Genomic DNA, 16,997 nt, shown 5'->3' on the forward strand with positions numbered 1-16,997 from the left:
ATCATAGTATTACAATTTTTTATAATGTATTTGCATTTCAAAATTACGAGGTCGTTATAAGAACACTTTTTCAGCTAGATATGTAAGATATTGATAGATTTGCTTCATATTTTTCTCCATCTATGTGTATATAATTCTACTTTCTTACATTGTTCATTGACATTTTCTTGCTTTTTTAAAATGTACTTTGTATTGCTTCCAAGAATGTATGTCTGTTATTTGAAAGAACATAACTCTAATGAAGACAAAGCAAGCCAAAGGTACAGAATTGTACATTCATAGTACAGAAGTGATTCTTCCCAACATAGTTCCCCACTGTGTTGCACATACAGTTGATGGCAATACAGTAAAGCCAGAACAGCCAGTTAGTTCCTCCAGAAAAGCTGCCTGCATTTCTGCAGGACTGCTTCTCCAAATACTTTATCTATAGGCAAATTTATTGCTGAATAGTTATGATGGTCTATTTGCTTCTCAGTGTTCCATTAAGAATAATTTCTTATGAAGAATTGTTTCCAAACACCTACTCCCAACCTTCCTTCTCAACTTCTGGCCATTTTCCTTTGATCTATAATAGGGGTCCTCACACTTTTTAACCAGGGGGCCGGCGCGCGGATGCAGTGGCAGGCAGCCATCTGCGGCTGCTTGGTTTCCCCCCCCAACCCCCGGCGGGGGGGTCTGTAAATACCGGGGGCCGGATTGAGGACCCTGGGGGGCCATATCCAGCCCACGGGCTGTAGTTTGAGGACCCCTGATCTATAACATCCTAAAATTTTGCTCATTTTATTTATTTCATTTATTTCATTTATGTCCTTTATGTCCTCAGCACTCACCAGAGAAGCTGACCCCCTTTCACAATCTGCACGTGGTTATTATTTGAGCAGTTCATTTCTTCTCTTTACCTCTGAGTAACTTGAAAGACAATACTCAACTGAATGCTAACGCATTATGTTCCAACATTGTCTGACTTGCCACATTTTCCCTTCCCTTTTTTTCTGTCTTTAGACTTAAGCAGTTAATCCCAGGTCACAAAGTAGCCTATGAGTGTAATTTTATTTCCCCTTTTTGTGCATCTTGCACATAGTTTTCTACAACCTGTAAAATTAGAAATGATCATGAAAATAACTGGTGAACTCACTAGGTCAAAATATGACCTGGAACCTAATAGTAATTACATCACATACTGGAAAACTGTCCAGGTGATACACAGATTATGTTAACCCCAAGATATTGCATATCCTTTTTTGAAATCTGTATAAATATTTAGTAAAGCACTTAGCCCGTCATGTGCATCATGAGGTCACTATTTTATATTGAAGTGTGCCCACTTCAGCATCAGGTCCTTCTTAAGTCTCAGAATAAAACACCATAAGTGAATGCATTGTATTTCAGGCTTTTAGCCTACAGGGAGGTCCACATAGGTGGAACCCAAACTGCATTTTAATAATAAACTAAATCTGCTCACCCAAATGGTCATATACTGACTTCTTTATTGCAACCTTGCTTATTTTGAAAAGAATATTCACTCATCTAGCTGGTTTTCCAGTTCCCATTTAAAAATACTTCCACATCAGATAAGTACTGGTTTGCTTTTTATTGTACTTCTCCGACTTTCTTAATTTCCCCAAATAATTAGGATTAATTTATTAATTAATTCTAAAATTTAATTTAGATTTTCGACACTATCTTTCCTTTTAAGTCAGACATTACATCCAAATTTATACACCCACTGACGCTTCTGTTCGAGGAACAGTAGTCTGAAAGATACCTATAGATTATTGGGCTTTATGCCATTGCAATTTTAATTTAGAGCGGGCTAGTACAGTTGTAACTGTTGCCAACTGGATGCAGTTCATAAGGTTGCATACACCTTACTGAGCTAAACAGGGCCCGGGCATGTGCTTGAGCTCCACAGTGTGATAAAGCATGCCATTTAACTGCTTGCATGCTCTTTGGTGTGCTTTTGGCCCAGGCCAACAAGCAGTCAGGTAAGACGCAGCAAGGTCTGGGGAACAGCACGGGTTACAGACTGGTGTTAGTGGACAGTATGAACCGGGCCACCCTGCTTCGGAGGAGCAGATGGGTTAGCCACGCCAACGTGAGCTGTAATTTGCTACCAACTCTTGACTGGGCCGTGGTCCCTTTTGTTTTCTAGTTCGGATGTCATCTAAGAAAACTAAATGCAGGTGAAGATCTGTAGCGAGTAGCATACTGTCTCATGCTCCCGTTACCACACCTGTGTGAAGGATGAGAGCTGCTGGCACGGCAGAGGGACAGACCCGTGGCAGGCTGACAGTGACTTCCCCACAGCAGGCAAACGCTCAGCCTGTGAGTCAGAAAGGATCTTGGCTGCCTTGTGCTACCTTCAGTGGGCAGAACAGGGGTACAGAATCTAGACCCCTTCAAATTTTCAGATACTTCTATTTTCAATTACCATTTTTGTTTGCTGTCTCTTCAGCTACCTTTTCAAATAAATTATCTGATTTGTAGACAGTGGTCTCAGATTTCCTTTTAGTCAGTGTTACTCTATTGGAAACAAAAAGAAAAATAGAAGTTGAAGAAATTTGAAAAAATCTGCTTTCTAGTTTCACGTAATTTCAGATTATATTAGCGAAATTATACTGAGCGAATAATGAGGCTTTCTCAGATAGCATCATGTGGTCCAAGCTTTCCTTCCATTTTATTTTATCTTTGCATGATGGCAAGCTTAAAGTTCCCATTTCCAGTTCCATTTTCTTTTCTCCTACTTTATACTTCACTAACATTTATTTACAGTGGAATCTCTTACGCTGTTGCAATGTGACTGCTGAACCAGCTTTCTGCTATTATTCTTCAAACTCTTTACATTTCCGTCAGTCATTTTCACAATATGTTTACCCTTTTTCTGGTCTCTTTATTAAACCAGAGATATTGTACATTCATAAGGTCTTCATTTTAGATCTACTATATTTTTTTTTTCTGATGACTATCAGATCCAGAACTGAATTAACTCTGATTTCTTCTTGCAGCTGTTTTAAGCACTACACAAAAATATTGTCCTGTAGCCTATTCTGAAACATTTCTTGCATGTAACTCGAATTAGTCTTTTACAGCTTTTCAAACTTATTTTCATATACATAGCAATATATATGTATAATATACATCTATTATATGTGTGTGTATATATAAAATAATCATAGAAATCCTCAAAATCCTAGAGAAAGTCAAGCGAAACAAACCTTCAACACAATCTTCATGGATTTTCCATCTTCCATTTTCATTTGTGAAATTACTTCTATATCTGCCAGCCATGTGAATTGCAGGATCTGCAAGGAGGGTGGTGGTTTTATAAATTATGCTTTCCTCACCTTATCTGCCTTATATAGCAACAGATACTTATGTCTTAGCCAGACTTGTTTGTAATGCAATCAAAGAACATCTACCTGAATTTGTAGTAGTACTGCATCTCTCAAGACCACATGTAACTAAGGTGTGTTTATGAACAGGAAAACGTATTTTTTCATGATTATTTCCTGCAGGACTTTATAGATGAAGTATGTTTTCACATAGCAATATTCACTCAACTTCATTCTCGTTTTGCAAGCGTTACCCTATGCTTACACTTGAATTCATTTACTGAAAAATCTCTCCTGTTTTGTTAGTATTTCCAGTTATTCCTCACCATTCTTCATGTATTAAAGATAGACATTTGAACCGACTGTTTTAACCAAGACATTATCACCCAAAACTTGCAAATCAAAAATACATAAACTTCAGTGTAAAAATAATTTTATCTTCAAACTACAACTCTACGTTTTTTATTAGCAGTACTATTAAACAAGCAATGATTTTGTAACTTAAGCAATATCAATACGCTCAAAACCAAAGTAATTTTCTAAAACTATGCTAATTAAAGTCAGTTTGATGTACTTCCTTCTAACAATAATATGCCATTGTTAGAATTGTATTATTTCTCATGATGAGTAAGACCTTATTCCATAACTACTCTACTGTAAAATGAATACAAGTATTAAGTAAGGGACTATTTCAGGATCTGTATTGTATTATATAGTTAATAGAAAGGGCAAATCTTCAGTAAGCAGTGGTGACTTAACTTCATGCATACCAATTTATACCATTTGAGGATATACCCCAGAAAATCCTAACAGGTTTTACATAGTTTTTAATATTCTTTCTTTTTCTATTGGTAATTTTCATATGGATCATTTTTACAAAATTAGTTGCAGTTGATTCATTCTAATGAAAAGCTTATTGCTACTACTGTACAGCACAAAAACTCCTCAGCACTGTAACTGACAGATTCCAAATTTCCTCTGCCTTCTAGTCTTTGTAATGTCATCCACATGCTCAGTAAATGAATGTTAAAAACAGGCTTAATTATGCAAATTATTTAATGGGCAAATTTATGCAAAGTCCTGCTTATAACTACACCAGTTAAAAACTTTTACACTATAAATGACATTCTCAGCCACACCTCCAATCATTTTCTAGTAAGTTGCTATTATTACTGTTATTGCAAATTACTGTAACTATCAGAAGAGGCTTCAGAATCATATTTTGCACATCTAAACCAAAAAGTTCTGAACTTTACTATTTATGTCTTTTCATGTACTTAGCATTCCTTTTATTGCAATTCGAAGAATTCAAATTATCTAAAGAACATTTAGTATAGATAATAAAATAAGCAGGTATCTACCCCTCAGAAAACATTAACTGTTATTTAATATTTCTGCTATAACAAAGCATGATTTGCAAAAAATTTTTGATTTTATGGATGTACATCTTTTAGATGTCTTTTTTTAAAGAAAACTTTTAACTGCTTATATTATTATCAATACAAAGCACTGTTTCCATTAGTACTTCTCTTTATCTGCAAATAAAATCTGAAAACTTCTGCCACACCATTTATGAACACAGCACATTTGCTTTCATTCAGGTACTCTTTTTAAGTTAGCACTCCTACATTGAACATGTACTTTAAGTCTATATTTTCACAGGAATGTTTATCTCTGTCCATAATCATTATTCCATTGATGCAGGAGGTGAACTACCTTGAGCCTATGAAAGCATGTGTCAAAAAACTTAAAATGCTATCACTGAATTGTGAAGTTTCTTATCTGGTTTACTGGAAGTCCTAAAATAGCAGATCCATCCAGTGTTTAGAAGTAAATACATATTTGAATATATATGATCATGCTTAAGGCAATATTTTAGGCAAATGGATGCATACGTGAGAGAAAAATGGATTGGTATTCAGCTAAGAGTTAGGAAAATCCAGTGCAGAAAGGAAAAGGAAACTGAAGTTAACAAAAGGAACAAAAAAATGGAGGAGACAGAGAACTCAAGAGAAGGAGAGATCTTTAATAGGCATAAATCAAGAAAATAGTACCAGAGGGAAGAAGAAAATACTTTCACCTGTTAATAAGTCGGACTTCACTAGTACAGAACTTTGTAAATCTATCCCACTTTTTGCAAGTGAGCTACATAGGACTCAATTTTTAAAATAAAGACTAATGCTATATTTTGTTAAATTTAAATGTCTTTAATATGAATTTAAATTAGTCACATTAGATTTTACATTTCTACAAACATCTTTAAATTACAAGTACATTATGAAACCAGCACATTCTATATGAAGGCAGAACAATACTTCTTGACTATTCAAAACCATAAAGTGCCATATTCTTCTTTTTCTATGTCTTCACTACAGTACTACCTCTCACAGAAAATACTGGTATCAGCATCAAAGGAAAGGGTCAGCAATCTTCCACATCAGAAGTTAGGACAGTACTCTCAACATGGAAGGTAGGATGGTCAGAGAGGTAGCAAGTGAAAAGCTTCAGAAGAGATGGTAGCTGAAAAGAGTCAGGAAAAAGAAAAAAACAAAAACAGGGAAAGATAAGATAACAAGATCGATAAGGACAGGAAAAAACAAAATACACAGGAAATAGCAACAGTAAAAATTGTGCTTATTCATTTTAGAAACAGTACAAGAACACTGACAGAAAAGGTAAGGAATAAGGCAGCCATCCTTAAAAATAAAGAGGTCTACAGAAAAGACCTAGTATGGTACAAAATGCTTGGCTATTCCTCTTTTAAGGTGACAAGATGCTCACTTAACTTTTAGTTTGAGCTAATCAGTTCAAAGCAGGATTCCTGTGAAGTCAGGAGACTGAAACAGGCACCTCCAGAAGGCAATTCATCCCATCCTAAGGTCTGAATCTTAGACTCTGAATCACATACTTGAAATGCAATGCATTTTGTGAAGTTCCCTAGGTATTTGTGAACCTTAGCAGTATATCTTTAAGCTGAATACGTATGGATAACAACAATTCCAATTAAAATAATATGAGAAACAGCATATTTTCAACTTCCTTTCCTCTGAACAAAGAAAATTTACTAATTACTTTCATCTGCACAGAACATGTAATAGGTTTGGGCTGCACATTTTTTAATTACTGAATATGACTTGTGTTCACTATACTGAGCACAGAAATGAAGTCTGACCCAAATAAAAGAAAGTTTGCTTTTCTATAGGGCCTAGTTATGTACTACTAGGGCTTTAGGTTTATCTGCTGTAAGTAAAAATCAAAGCTTGACATCACTCGGATTCTATATATACCACATTAAGACCTGATTCAGGAAATACCACATTTAACTGATACTTAAAATGGCACTGCTGATATTTCAGTAATTTGTTACAAAATACAGTGAATACTGTTTTGAAACAATGCTGAAATCCAATGTCATGCTCATAGACACTTACATTATAATGGTTATTTTAGATGAGCTATAATTAAATTCAAGAGTCATGGGTGAAGCACTGGTTTGAAAGTTGGTATATAGCTCAGTCTCTGTGCAGGAAGCTTCAGTGTGGAGCAGGTCTGTGGGGACAACCTCTTCATACCACCTTCACCAGCTTGCCATCCCAGACGCAAACCCAAGACTCTGCTCTTACAGAACCACAGTACCAAAGCATAAATAACCAAAGAAGAGGATGGGAAAGGGAGCTTTCCTCCTGGGCACTGACCTGGGGGCTGGAATATACACCAAAGGGACAGTTCACAGTCTGCACTTTCCTGTTAGTACGGAAAGTCTAAGAGCTGTAATCCTGGAACTGTGCAATTCATACCCCACTGGTCTTCCATCAGTGAGTATTTCAGAATACAGTCACCCTGATACTGCCTATAACAGGAAGGTAACACAGAGTTGTCGGCTACAACGCAATTAAAATCTAAATATTGGTCCACTTTGCACTGAAGAATTTGTATGATCTAAACAATTCTTGAGTCATGTAACATACAGTGGTGTAACACTAATGCAGACCAACATAACAGTAAGGGCTAATTATAAAATACAGCATGAAGTCTCTTATTTAGAACTTCTAAAAAGTTGTATCTGCATTTAATTTCATTTTCCTTTTAGAATGAACATAAAGAGTACAGATATGTTAGGTTTTCAGTATTCATATCTTCATTGGGTGCCTTTAAAAAATGCTGCCCAGTGACGCAGGCACTGCACAGAAAAGGGAACCTTACCACACAGCAATTTAGAGCATAATTCTTATGCAGACTTATCTCTCTCCATCAGCAGAAATTAATACACTGCCTTCCAAAACGTAGACGTTACCACTTGAAAATTATTTGTGAATTGGCACCATAAGGCCTCTCCCTGCTCCACCCATTTTCACTCTTCCTGTCCCCAGTCAGCAATGGGGCAGTTTTAGAGGGGATGCTACTCTGCAGCACATCAGCTCAGATGTGCACTCAGATGTACACTAAAGTGTTGCTCAGGTGGACAGTTAAGGCATTTTATGCATACCACCATGCAAATATAAAGAAAGCGGGAGGTCCCTATCTCTGTATTTACAAATAAATAAGCTTTTAGCATGGTAATTCATGAAGACCAGTTATAGCCCCTGCATAAATATTAGTCAGTTGCTCAATTTAAAAAGTACATAATTTTCCTAAACATTTACTCCGCTATAATACCATATATACTCATGGGAATCATGCAGTAACTAAACACATACATGAACACGTTACTGAATTAAACTTTTTTTGCCTATTTCCTAATTTATTTTATTTTATTACAGCTTATGGATGAAATTCACACACTGATGTCTAACCTCTAAAGAAAGCTGATGTAAGTAATCCATCGTTCTATAGCTACATTTGGTTATGAATTAATTGACTTTGCCTAGTCTTGTTGAATAATGATTAATCAGCAGTTTCAATTTTCAATTTCAGCATTACTACAGTTAGATTCTGCACACAAATTCTGCCACACTTAAGTGTTATTGCCTGCCTGCCTGCTTGTGCCCTGCCCCAAATGCTAGTGACTAGAATTAAAAACAGCAATATATATAAAAAACTTACTGTGATTTTTTGATATCTAACAGTAGTTTCTTTAAGAGCTAACTTAGGAAGACAAAACACTGGGGCAGTCATCATTTTCTAGTAGGATAATGCATTTTGTGATTCAGGGCGGCTTTCAAAGTCAATTTAAAGACTTCCTTAGAAGCAACTGTGCTAAAGCGAAAATGCACAGAGAGTAAGGTACAACTCAGCACAGCAGTTAGTCAAAAAGCTGAAGTCTCAATCTGTTTTCCATGCAAGCATAAAGCACAACATGTCTGAGCACTACATACAAAATATTGGTGTAAATACTTTCCCGACTCCTCTCTTTTCACCCTGTTATTTTTCCTACCCTCATTACGTTGTTTTTCATCTTTCCCTTGCTTCTGTAAAGGAAAATAATTTTCTCCATTTCAGTTTCTTCCTTTCACATTTTCTTTTTCCTACTCACCTGCACATTTTCTGAAATTCCAAAATTTAAAAGGGCTATGGATCCAGCCCTGAGGTGAAATACTAAGTCCTGAAAGCTTTTAGCATGGCTGAAGATCAATGACTTAAAATGTGTTTGTGTTCTCTCATTTCCAATAAAGACATAAAATCACCAGAATAAAGTTAAGCATTTAAAATCTGTTTAGGTAACTGGAATCTCAGAATGAGATCATGATTCTGTGAAGAACTCTGCTCATACAGCAAAACATGAAAATGATTTTTACTGATTAGGAACTATATTATTATCTCTGAATCCTTATTTTTATGCTTAGCTATTATGAGAAGTGCATGTCCACTTCTCCCCTTTAGTAGCCATTTAAAATGATGCACTGAATGCTTCAACAAATGAAATTATTCATGTCTTTAAATACTTTATAACCAGCTTATGATAAGATATTTTGGAGATAAAAATAGCTAGAGTTAAGACTAACATATTGTACACAAATGTAAATATTATTTCTCCTGCAGCAATTCATAAACAACATTTATTACCTGTATCCATGACATACATTTTTAGATGCCAACTCTTCTAAACATAAAATCCCACTTCACAAGATTTCTTCCAAGCAACTTAATAGCCATTGTATCAAATGTTTTTTCACACATTGCATCAACATTTGATGTTTCACTGACATAACAGAAAGTCAGCTCGGTATAGGTTACTTTGTAGAGGACAGTGCCAAAACTTCAAGGTGTTACACCTCTCAGTGATCATGACCTCCTGCAGTCTTTAAAGATAAAATGACATATGACAAGCAATGAGAGTAGAGCCAATTTTTAGGGACCAACATTGACTAAAAGAGTGATCTCTATATCCACCATAAAAATCTGCCCAAGAAAGAAACACCAAAATAGTTTTCCATTAGAATGTACCGTCTGACAAAAAAGGTATGCTTTATCTTATTATTGTTATGGTGTTCTTGCTCCGGAACCTATTTGTGTTGTCAGGTGCTGAAAGGCTTATGAATTTATTACTGAATTTGGAACTTTTACAGAAATCATGCTTCTGGCTACCTAAGTTTAGTCATAGACATGCGTATGCAATCATATATTAAGAAGGAAAATTGTTAAAAAGGTTAAGACTTATGAAAAGATATGTGCCAAAAAACCTCCCTGTATTTAAAAATACCCCTTGCATTTAGGAGGATGCCCTAAAACATCGGCTTTCAATCTTCCTGCAGACTCACCTTCGTGAAGAACTTTTATGGGAGCTGTAAAGTAATAATTAATAAAAGCAACCATCCTGTCAGTAAGCTTCAACTTATCACTAGTAGGTACAATCATCTATTGGATTAACTAATTAATTTATTTTTAGGAAGGTCACAGATCACAGAAAAACGCAATTCAAAGGACTAGGCTTTAGAAATCCGAGATTTTTTTCTTCTGTTTAGTAAGACAAATATTATCTAAAAAATCATAATTCATCACGTGGAAAAAAATCAGCACATTCTAGGAGAAAGAGTTCATCTATGATCAGCAGATATCAAATGATGGGACATGTCCCACTTGGAGAAGATACAAACCCTATGTTGGGAGGAGAGGTATTATTACTTTGCCACCAGGACTTCCACAGCATCTCCTTTGAGTCCCTCTTTACTCAACCCTGGTGAGGCTGCACCTCGAATCCTGTGTTCAGTTTTGGGCCCCTCACTGCAAGACAGACACTGAGGTGCTGGAGCGTGTCCAGAGACAGGCAACGGAGCTGGTGAAGGGTCTGGAGCACAAGTCTGGTGAGGAGCGGCTGAGGGAACTGGGGGTGTTCAGCCTGGAGAGGAGGAGGCTCAGGGCAGACCTTATCGCTCTCTACAACTATCTGAAAGGAGGGTGTACGCAGGTGGGGGTCGGTCTCTTCTCCCAGGTAACAAGTGACAGGACAAGAGGAAACGGCCTCAAGTTGTGCCAGGGGAGGTTTAGATTGGATATTGGGAAAAATTTCTTCACTGAAAGGGTGGTCAAGCATTCTAACAGGCTGCCCAGGGTATTTGAAAGACCTGTAGACGTGGTGCTTAGGGACATGGTTTCATGGTGGACTTTGTAGCATTAGGTTTACAGTTGACTCGATGATCTTAGGGGCCTTTTCCAACCTAAATGATTCCATGATTCTATTCTATGATTCATTTGCCTGTCTGTACCTGCAGGCAGGAGGCAGAAGAAAGTATAGTGGGACAGAAGAGAAGCTTCAGATGTGAGGGATTTGTGGGACCATTTGTACCTTTGCATGTAACTGTTCCTGGAGTAAGCAGGGCAGGAGGCCTTCCACTTGAAAGGGTCATGTGCAGGAACTGGAGAAGAAGCTGGAGTTCCAGAAGACACAGGGAAGAGCGTAGCTAGGGCAAGTGTGCAGTGAGCTAGATTCAGACAGAGCACTGAGGGCTGTAGCCATGGTCTGTGATAAAGTGACTTCCAACTGACCCCAATATTCAGCTTTATCTGTGATCTCTCCAACTCTTACTGAAACCCTGTTCTGATCCATATTCCAAATTCTTCACTACCATACATTCATCCCAAGTCCTACCCATACACCTCATCACTGCTTCGGTACCCATATGCCTTGCCTAGACTCATGAGTCCCTCTCTCCTGTCACCCACAGACGACACCAGGAAATAACCTTTTCCCACACCACAGCAGAAGTCACTCTCTCCTCCCTTACACGTTCCTTTCTGTTACAGGGCAAAGATTCCCCTTGATCTCATATTCAGCTAGTAGCTTAAACCTGAGCAAAGACAACTTCAGAATCATGTAAGTTAGCAACAGGTATTTAGCAAGATAATACAAAAACATGCAGAACCCCCCTCATTTTCCATATATGTATCAAAACAGATAAGAAATACAGAACAAAAAAAGAGCATGCTCATCTGCCAACTTTCTTTAGTTCCTTTTAAAACACTATTGTCAATAATGTTTGTTTCCAGTACTTTCTATAAATTTTATAAAATACGCTACAGTAATTTTAGATGACTGGCTTCTTCAGGGTAAACATATTTTAACCATTTCAATAAGGCTTATAATAGGGCATTTCTCAAATTCGACACCACCACAATTCCTAACATAAAAACTTGCAGTATGTTCGAAAAGACATCTCTCCAAATTACTTATGGATGTTCTTGTACTCAGGACAATGGGAAGTAACCTATGTCAAGGACAACTAAAAGCACTGCTAATACAAATCATTCTGGAAAATTTTCAATAGGAAAAAAGAAGTAAGAAGAGACCTGATATGAGGATAATGAAGATTTTTACAATGTAAAATTACCACTGAGGGAGCTGACATAAATTAAAAGAAGTTGGTCAAATAGAATTGGGATTTTTTTAGAAGTAATAAACAGATACTGTGATAAGACATGTTAATACTTGTAAGGAATGTTTACATCTGTTAATAATGACAGAAGAGAAAAATTTAAATTTTTTTTTCTGGCAATGGGAAACGAGGTATTAATTCAAAGATGGATATACATTTAAATCTAGTGGAGTTGACAAGTTAAATCTTTGTCTGATGAGAACCCAAGACTTGAAAAATTAAACTCACTTCTTTTAGAAAACTAAATCTGCTAGTCATGAGTATAAATGAAAAGTAGGAGGAGCGAAGACTTTTAGGGATACTCAAGGACAATGCAATGATTAAGAACTCCAGAGTTCTGTTACTGGGGAGGATGTGGTGGGGACAGAAGGGTTAATGCTACCAGACTGCTCTTCCTGGCTGCTTTTTGGGAACCTTTTGCTGTTTCTTCTAGTGGAGAGGCATGCAACCTATGTAAAGCTGAGAAAGTGGGGAGTGCTCTCTACTTTTTAATATACTCCAGAACAGTGGTTCCCGTATTTTTAGAACAACAGATAGTTATCAACTCTTAACATTTTTCAAAACCCACCACACATCCATCTGATCAAACTTCTAATTGGAAACACTATTTAAAACACTGTTAACTATAGTTTAGCTAAACAGCTGTTCACTTACCATAGCCTTGTAGTCCACCAGGGGTTTGTGGACCACAGCTTGGAAACCATTCCAGCTGTTTTATAGGTACGATGATGTCTTCTACTCCATCCCTCCCTCCAGACCTTCTGGTTGCTGTGTAAAACGTTTCTGCTTCTTTATCAGATTTCCCGTGGGATTAATTTTAGGGCCTGCTACTGCTTTTAGCTTCCTGAAGTAGCAGCAAACTGGCATTCTCCATTGCCCACAGGTTTGTAAACAGCAGAAGTAAAACTGATCTGTCCATCCATAATACTGCTACTGCCAGATAAAGAAACAGAGGCAGAGGACAAAAAAAATAATCTGCAGATTTAGGAAAATGGACCAGTTTACATTTGATTCATGTTTGAAATTCAATTTATCATCAACCAATGAGGACTACAAACTTTTATTTACAGAAAAGCTGTAATTCTGCACAGGTTGGATTTTGGCCGCAGCTGGTTCAGGACAAGTGGAGTTTTCAAGACCAGTAAACAATTGGTGTTTGAACACTCGAAAAGATGTATCGACAAAACTATAGCAGATAAAACTGGTGCTAAGCAGCCTTCTGCCATCTTAAAGATTACCTAAGTTAAACAAACTAGTGGCCAAAGGCCCCTTGTTCTTCTGAGAAACTGGGAGTTAGTCTCCTATAAAACACTTCCATGTATTCATGGTTTTAGAGACCTTTCTCACGTTACCTACTCCCTAGTCAACATTCTTCCAAACTGAGGAATCCTGATACATTTACTGTCCCTGCAGAAAAGCTATGATATACCTCTTAGTCATCCTTTTCTATTTCATATGTAGTTCTCATCAATACTCAAAATGGACCAGCATGCTAATGCCATTTCTCTGTTTCAAACAGCATTTTCCAACTTTTTCCTAGCATTTTTCCATCCAGAAAATTTCCTAGCATAATTCCATCCAGAACGACTTTAGGAAATTAGCAGGAGCTGCTGAAAATCCATGCAAACACCAGTAAAACAGCTTGACAGCCCTGGCTTCTCACACCAGCAAGATTCTCCCTATCAGTTTAATGGTGATATTCCACCCCTGTGACAGGCAGCAACTCCAGGATCAAAACCTGTATTGTAAGCTGGTCAGAGCTGTGAAACCCTGAAAAATAGGGAGGAAGAATCTCTTCTTCAAATTGCAGCCCCTGCTGTGGTTAGAAAGAACAGCTACAAGTCCCTGCCTTCCTGAGTGGCAGGACTGGTCACAGCCTGCTGAGCTCACAGCTTATGGAGTGATCCAACAGCCACTGCCTCTCTCTGCTGACAGATAGGGCTGAGCAGCGGGGTCAGCGTTATCTGGCCTCTGTGACAGCCATGGCTCCTGGATCACCACAGATCTTGCTGTGAGATCCTCTGTAGCTCTTTGGGGTCAACATCAGGATTGACTCCAGTTGATTATTTTCCTTTTATCATCTGCTGTCTTTACCACTGCACTTTTTCAGACCATTTAGGAACAGGTGGATCAGCAAAGGTGCCAATATAAATTTTTGTGAGGTGGCATTGTTACAACTGCACATTAGTTGCTATACTATATACATATATATACTATATACATATACATATATATTACTATATACAAGATGTTCCTCATCTTGAAACCCTTCACTAATCCACAAAGAATTTTAAGTAACTGTACTTTATTTTGTTAACAAAAGACTTTGGTTACAGAGCTTTTAAAAAACTTTTGGGTCACCCTTTCCTGTGTATCTGTTGACTCCTTCAAGTAACTAGCAAAGCTCTAAGCAAGAACCACCCTTTACACAAACCAAGGTGATGGTTGCCTATTATACCTATCCATGTTCCTATTAATTATATTCTTTATCACATTCACTGGCATTTTATCTGTCACAGTAGTCAGACTTATTAGTCCATTAGTGCCCGATTGTCCCTAGAGCCCTTTTTAAAACTAGTATCACATTTGTAACTTTCCATTTCTCTGTTATCAAGGCTAATTTAAGTGATAGATTATACAACACAGTTCATGGCTCAACAGTTTTATTTCTGAATTTCTCTAGGACTACTAAATGAACAACATTCTATATGGGTATCTGTTAATGTTTATTCAATGAATTTTTAAAAAAATCTTTTAGTGGTATTTCAGATCTGAAATATTCCCTATAAAGAACAACTTTTATGTGGGGATGTCCCTAATCTCCCTGTAATAAACCTTGCCAAGGCAAAGAGTTCATTTGTTTCTTTCTGCGATGGCTTTGTCTTTAAATATTCTCTTTACCTGCAATTATCTATTGAACTTACCTCCCTACTAGCAAGATTTACACTTGAAAAAAATGGTTCTTTTTGCTTTTCGGATTTTAGCCTGTTGCATTTCAAAATCGTTTTGTTCTGCCTTATAATAGGTCTACACGTAACTTGTCAGAACTGTGCTCCTTTCTGCTTTGCTTGCTTTGATTCAACTTTTAGAAAAAACTCTGTTTATTTCTAGTAACTATCTTTACTCTTCAGTTGTGTTGGACAATTCTTACTCAGTTGGGGTAGAATCAGAAAGAAAAATCCCCCTGTCTCTTTTAATATTTATTTGAAAGGTATCTTCATTTGTTTAAAAGGTATCTTCATTTGTATGCAATTATTTTTAAACAATACTAGACTTTTTTTAAATGTTATTTTTTTTCTCTCCTACAAGTATGAGAAACTTCAGCATGATATATTGCTACTGAATGGCTCTTCTATAGTCCTTGTGTTCTAAACTAGACTAAACGAAGGGCTGTCCCCCCTCTTCTGGATTCTTTAGCTGGTTTGCTCAAGAAGTGGTTCTTGATGATACTTAAAAATACAGCCCGTGCATGGTGGCCTAATGGGAAGTTTATCCACTTTGTATCACTGAGAACTCTTGTTATGATCAATCTTTCAGGTTGTAGATTCTCTCTCTCCAGTCTCCCACAGCAGTTCACAGTCACTCTCTCCATCCCATCAGCTAGTCCAAAGCTCTTACTAGACTTCTCCTATTCATATATGGAACCATTTGTAATTACATTTTGTGGTTTATTCTGATAAAATTAACTTATTTGACTATACTTTCTTTGGTATGTACAGTACCATTTGTCTGAATAGTCCAGTCTACCATCTCTGTATCAGCTAGGCACTAAACATTCTGTCATCTCTGTATAATCTAGACACTGACATTTCAGTGTCCCTTTGAAAGGAAGAAAAGGGATACGTGCAGAGCCACTTCCAGAAAAAAGGTGACATACTTGGGAATTCCTGATGGGATTCATGTTTACCACTCTTCTGAAAAATTGTTACCTTCAAGGCACAATGGACATGGAGCACTATGAGACAGCAATGTGCCAAGATGCCAAATTAAAACTAATGTAGATTCCTTCTCAAGGAAGATCAGGTGGCATTTAAAAAAGGACTGACCAATGGAACAACTGCTTGTGGTTATTTAAGATTTCTGTATCAAGAAATGCTGTGTCAAGAAGGGAATGCACTAAGGAGCAGAAGGATGCTACAGAAGTACAAAAAGTCCTTTAACCTTTTGCAAACGCTGTAGAACTCCATCATATTTGCACTGACTTCCTCCTATGAGAAGGGAGAGTCTGTTCTTAGTGCTGTGGAGAAGAGAAGAAATGGGTGCTTTCAGGACAGAATGCCAGTAGCTATTGACTTGGGTTTCACAATTGAGAAGGCCTCTGGGGCTAGCATTTTATCTGGTGGCTGCAACTCACTTCTTTCCCTTTTGTGAGGCTTCTAATTGAAGCACCTTCTGTGCTAAATGTGATGTGACATTAGGCACAGCAGAACCCACCAGCTACACTGCAGTATCCAGTGGGTATTCATTATTAATTTGTACTACCATAAATCTTGGGGAGGCCTTACCCTGGACCACTTCTCATTAAGTTGGGCCATGAATAAACACAGAACAAAAAGTAGATGTGGTGGAATTCTACATAAAGAGACAACGGAGAAATTATGGCAGAATACAAATGCAATGGCACAGTAGTACTGTGATAAGCATTGGCATTAATATATCCGCAATATAACTGTTGTCTAGCTGGATTGTTTTAAGCATCACAGTACATAAATCTTTTAAGAAGATATTTAAAACAAGATAGTGAACAGTTATGTTTATGAAGAAGTCAACCAATACATGAGAGGCAGCTGAGAAGAAAATACCCAGTGTGGTCTAAAAATGTAATGACCAAACGATGGAAGTTGGCATGATATGT

At 37.2% G+C, this 16,997-nt stretch overlaps 2 long non-coding RNA genes across 15 annotated transcripts in view; one reads left to right on the plus strand and one right to left on the minus strand.

Moving 5' to 3' along the window:
• Nucleotides 1–16,997, minus strand: part of LOC102053087 (uncharacterized) — an 88,302-nt gene that overhangs the window by 57,387 nt on the left and 13,918 nt on the right. For 8 of the 13 annotated variants that reach the window (XR_008731130.1, XR_008731125.1, XR_008731131.1 and 5 more), the window contains exons 7-8: nucleotides 3,216–3,302; nucleotides 2,432–2,523 (exon numbers count right to left, since the gene is read on the minus strand). The exons of 1 other annotated variant lie outside the window; for it this stretch is intronic. This is a non-coding gene — a long non-coding RNA (uncharacterized LOC102053087). 4 more of the 13 variants (XR_008731127.1, XR_008731137.1, XR_008731135.1 and 1 more) reach the window with 4 other exon arrangements.
• LOC106631625 (uncharacterized) overlaps nucleotides 1–16,997 on the plus strand; it is a 79,452-nt gene that overhangs the window by 19,962 nt on the left and 42,493 nt on the right. For both annotated transcript variants that reach the window (XR_003563299.2, XR_008731138.1), the window contains exon 2: nucleotides 8,093–8,142. This is a non-coding gene — a long non-coding RNA (uncharacterized LOC106631625). The remainder of the gene's footprint in view (nucleotides 1–8,092; nucleotides 8,143–16,997) is intronic.

This window comes from Falco cherrug, chromosome 2 (genome assembly GCF_023634085.1).
Source record: "Falco cherrug isolate bFalChe1 chromosome 2, bFalChe1.pri, whole genome shotgun sequence".
In the NCBI taxonomy this organism is placed as follows: Eukaryota; Metazoa; Chordata; class Aves; order Falconiformes; family Falconidae; genus Falco; species Falco cherrug.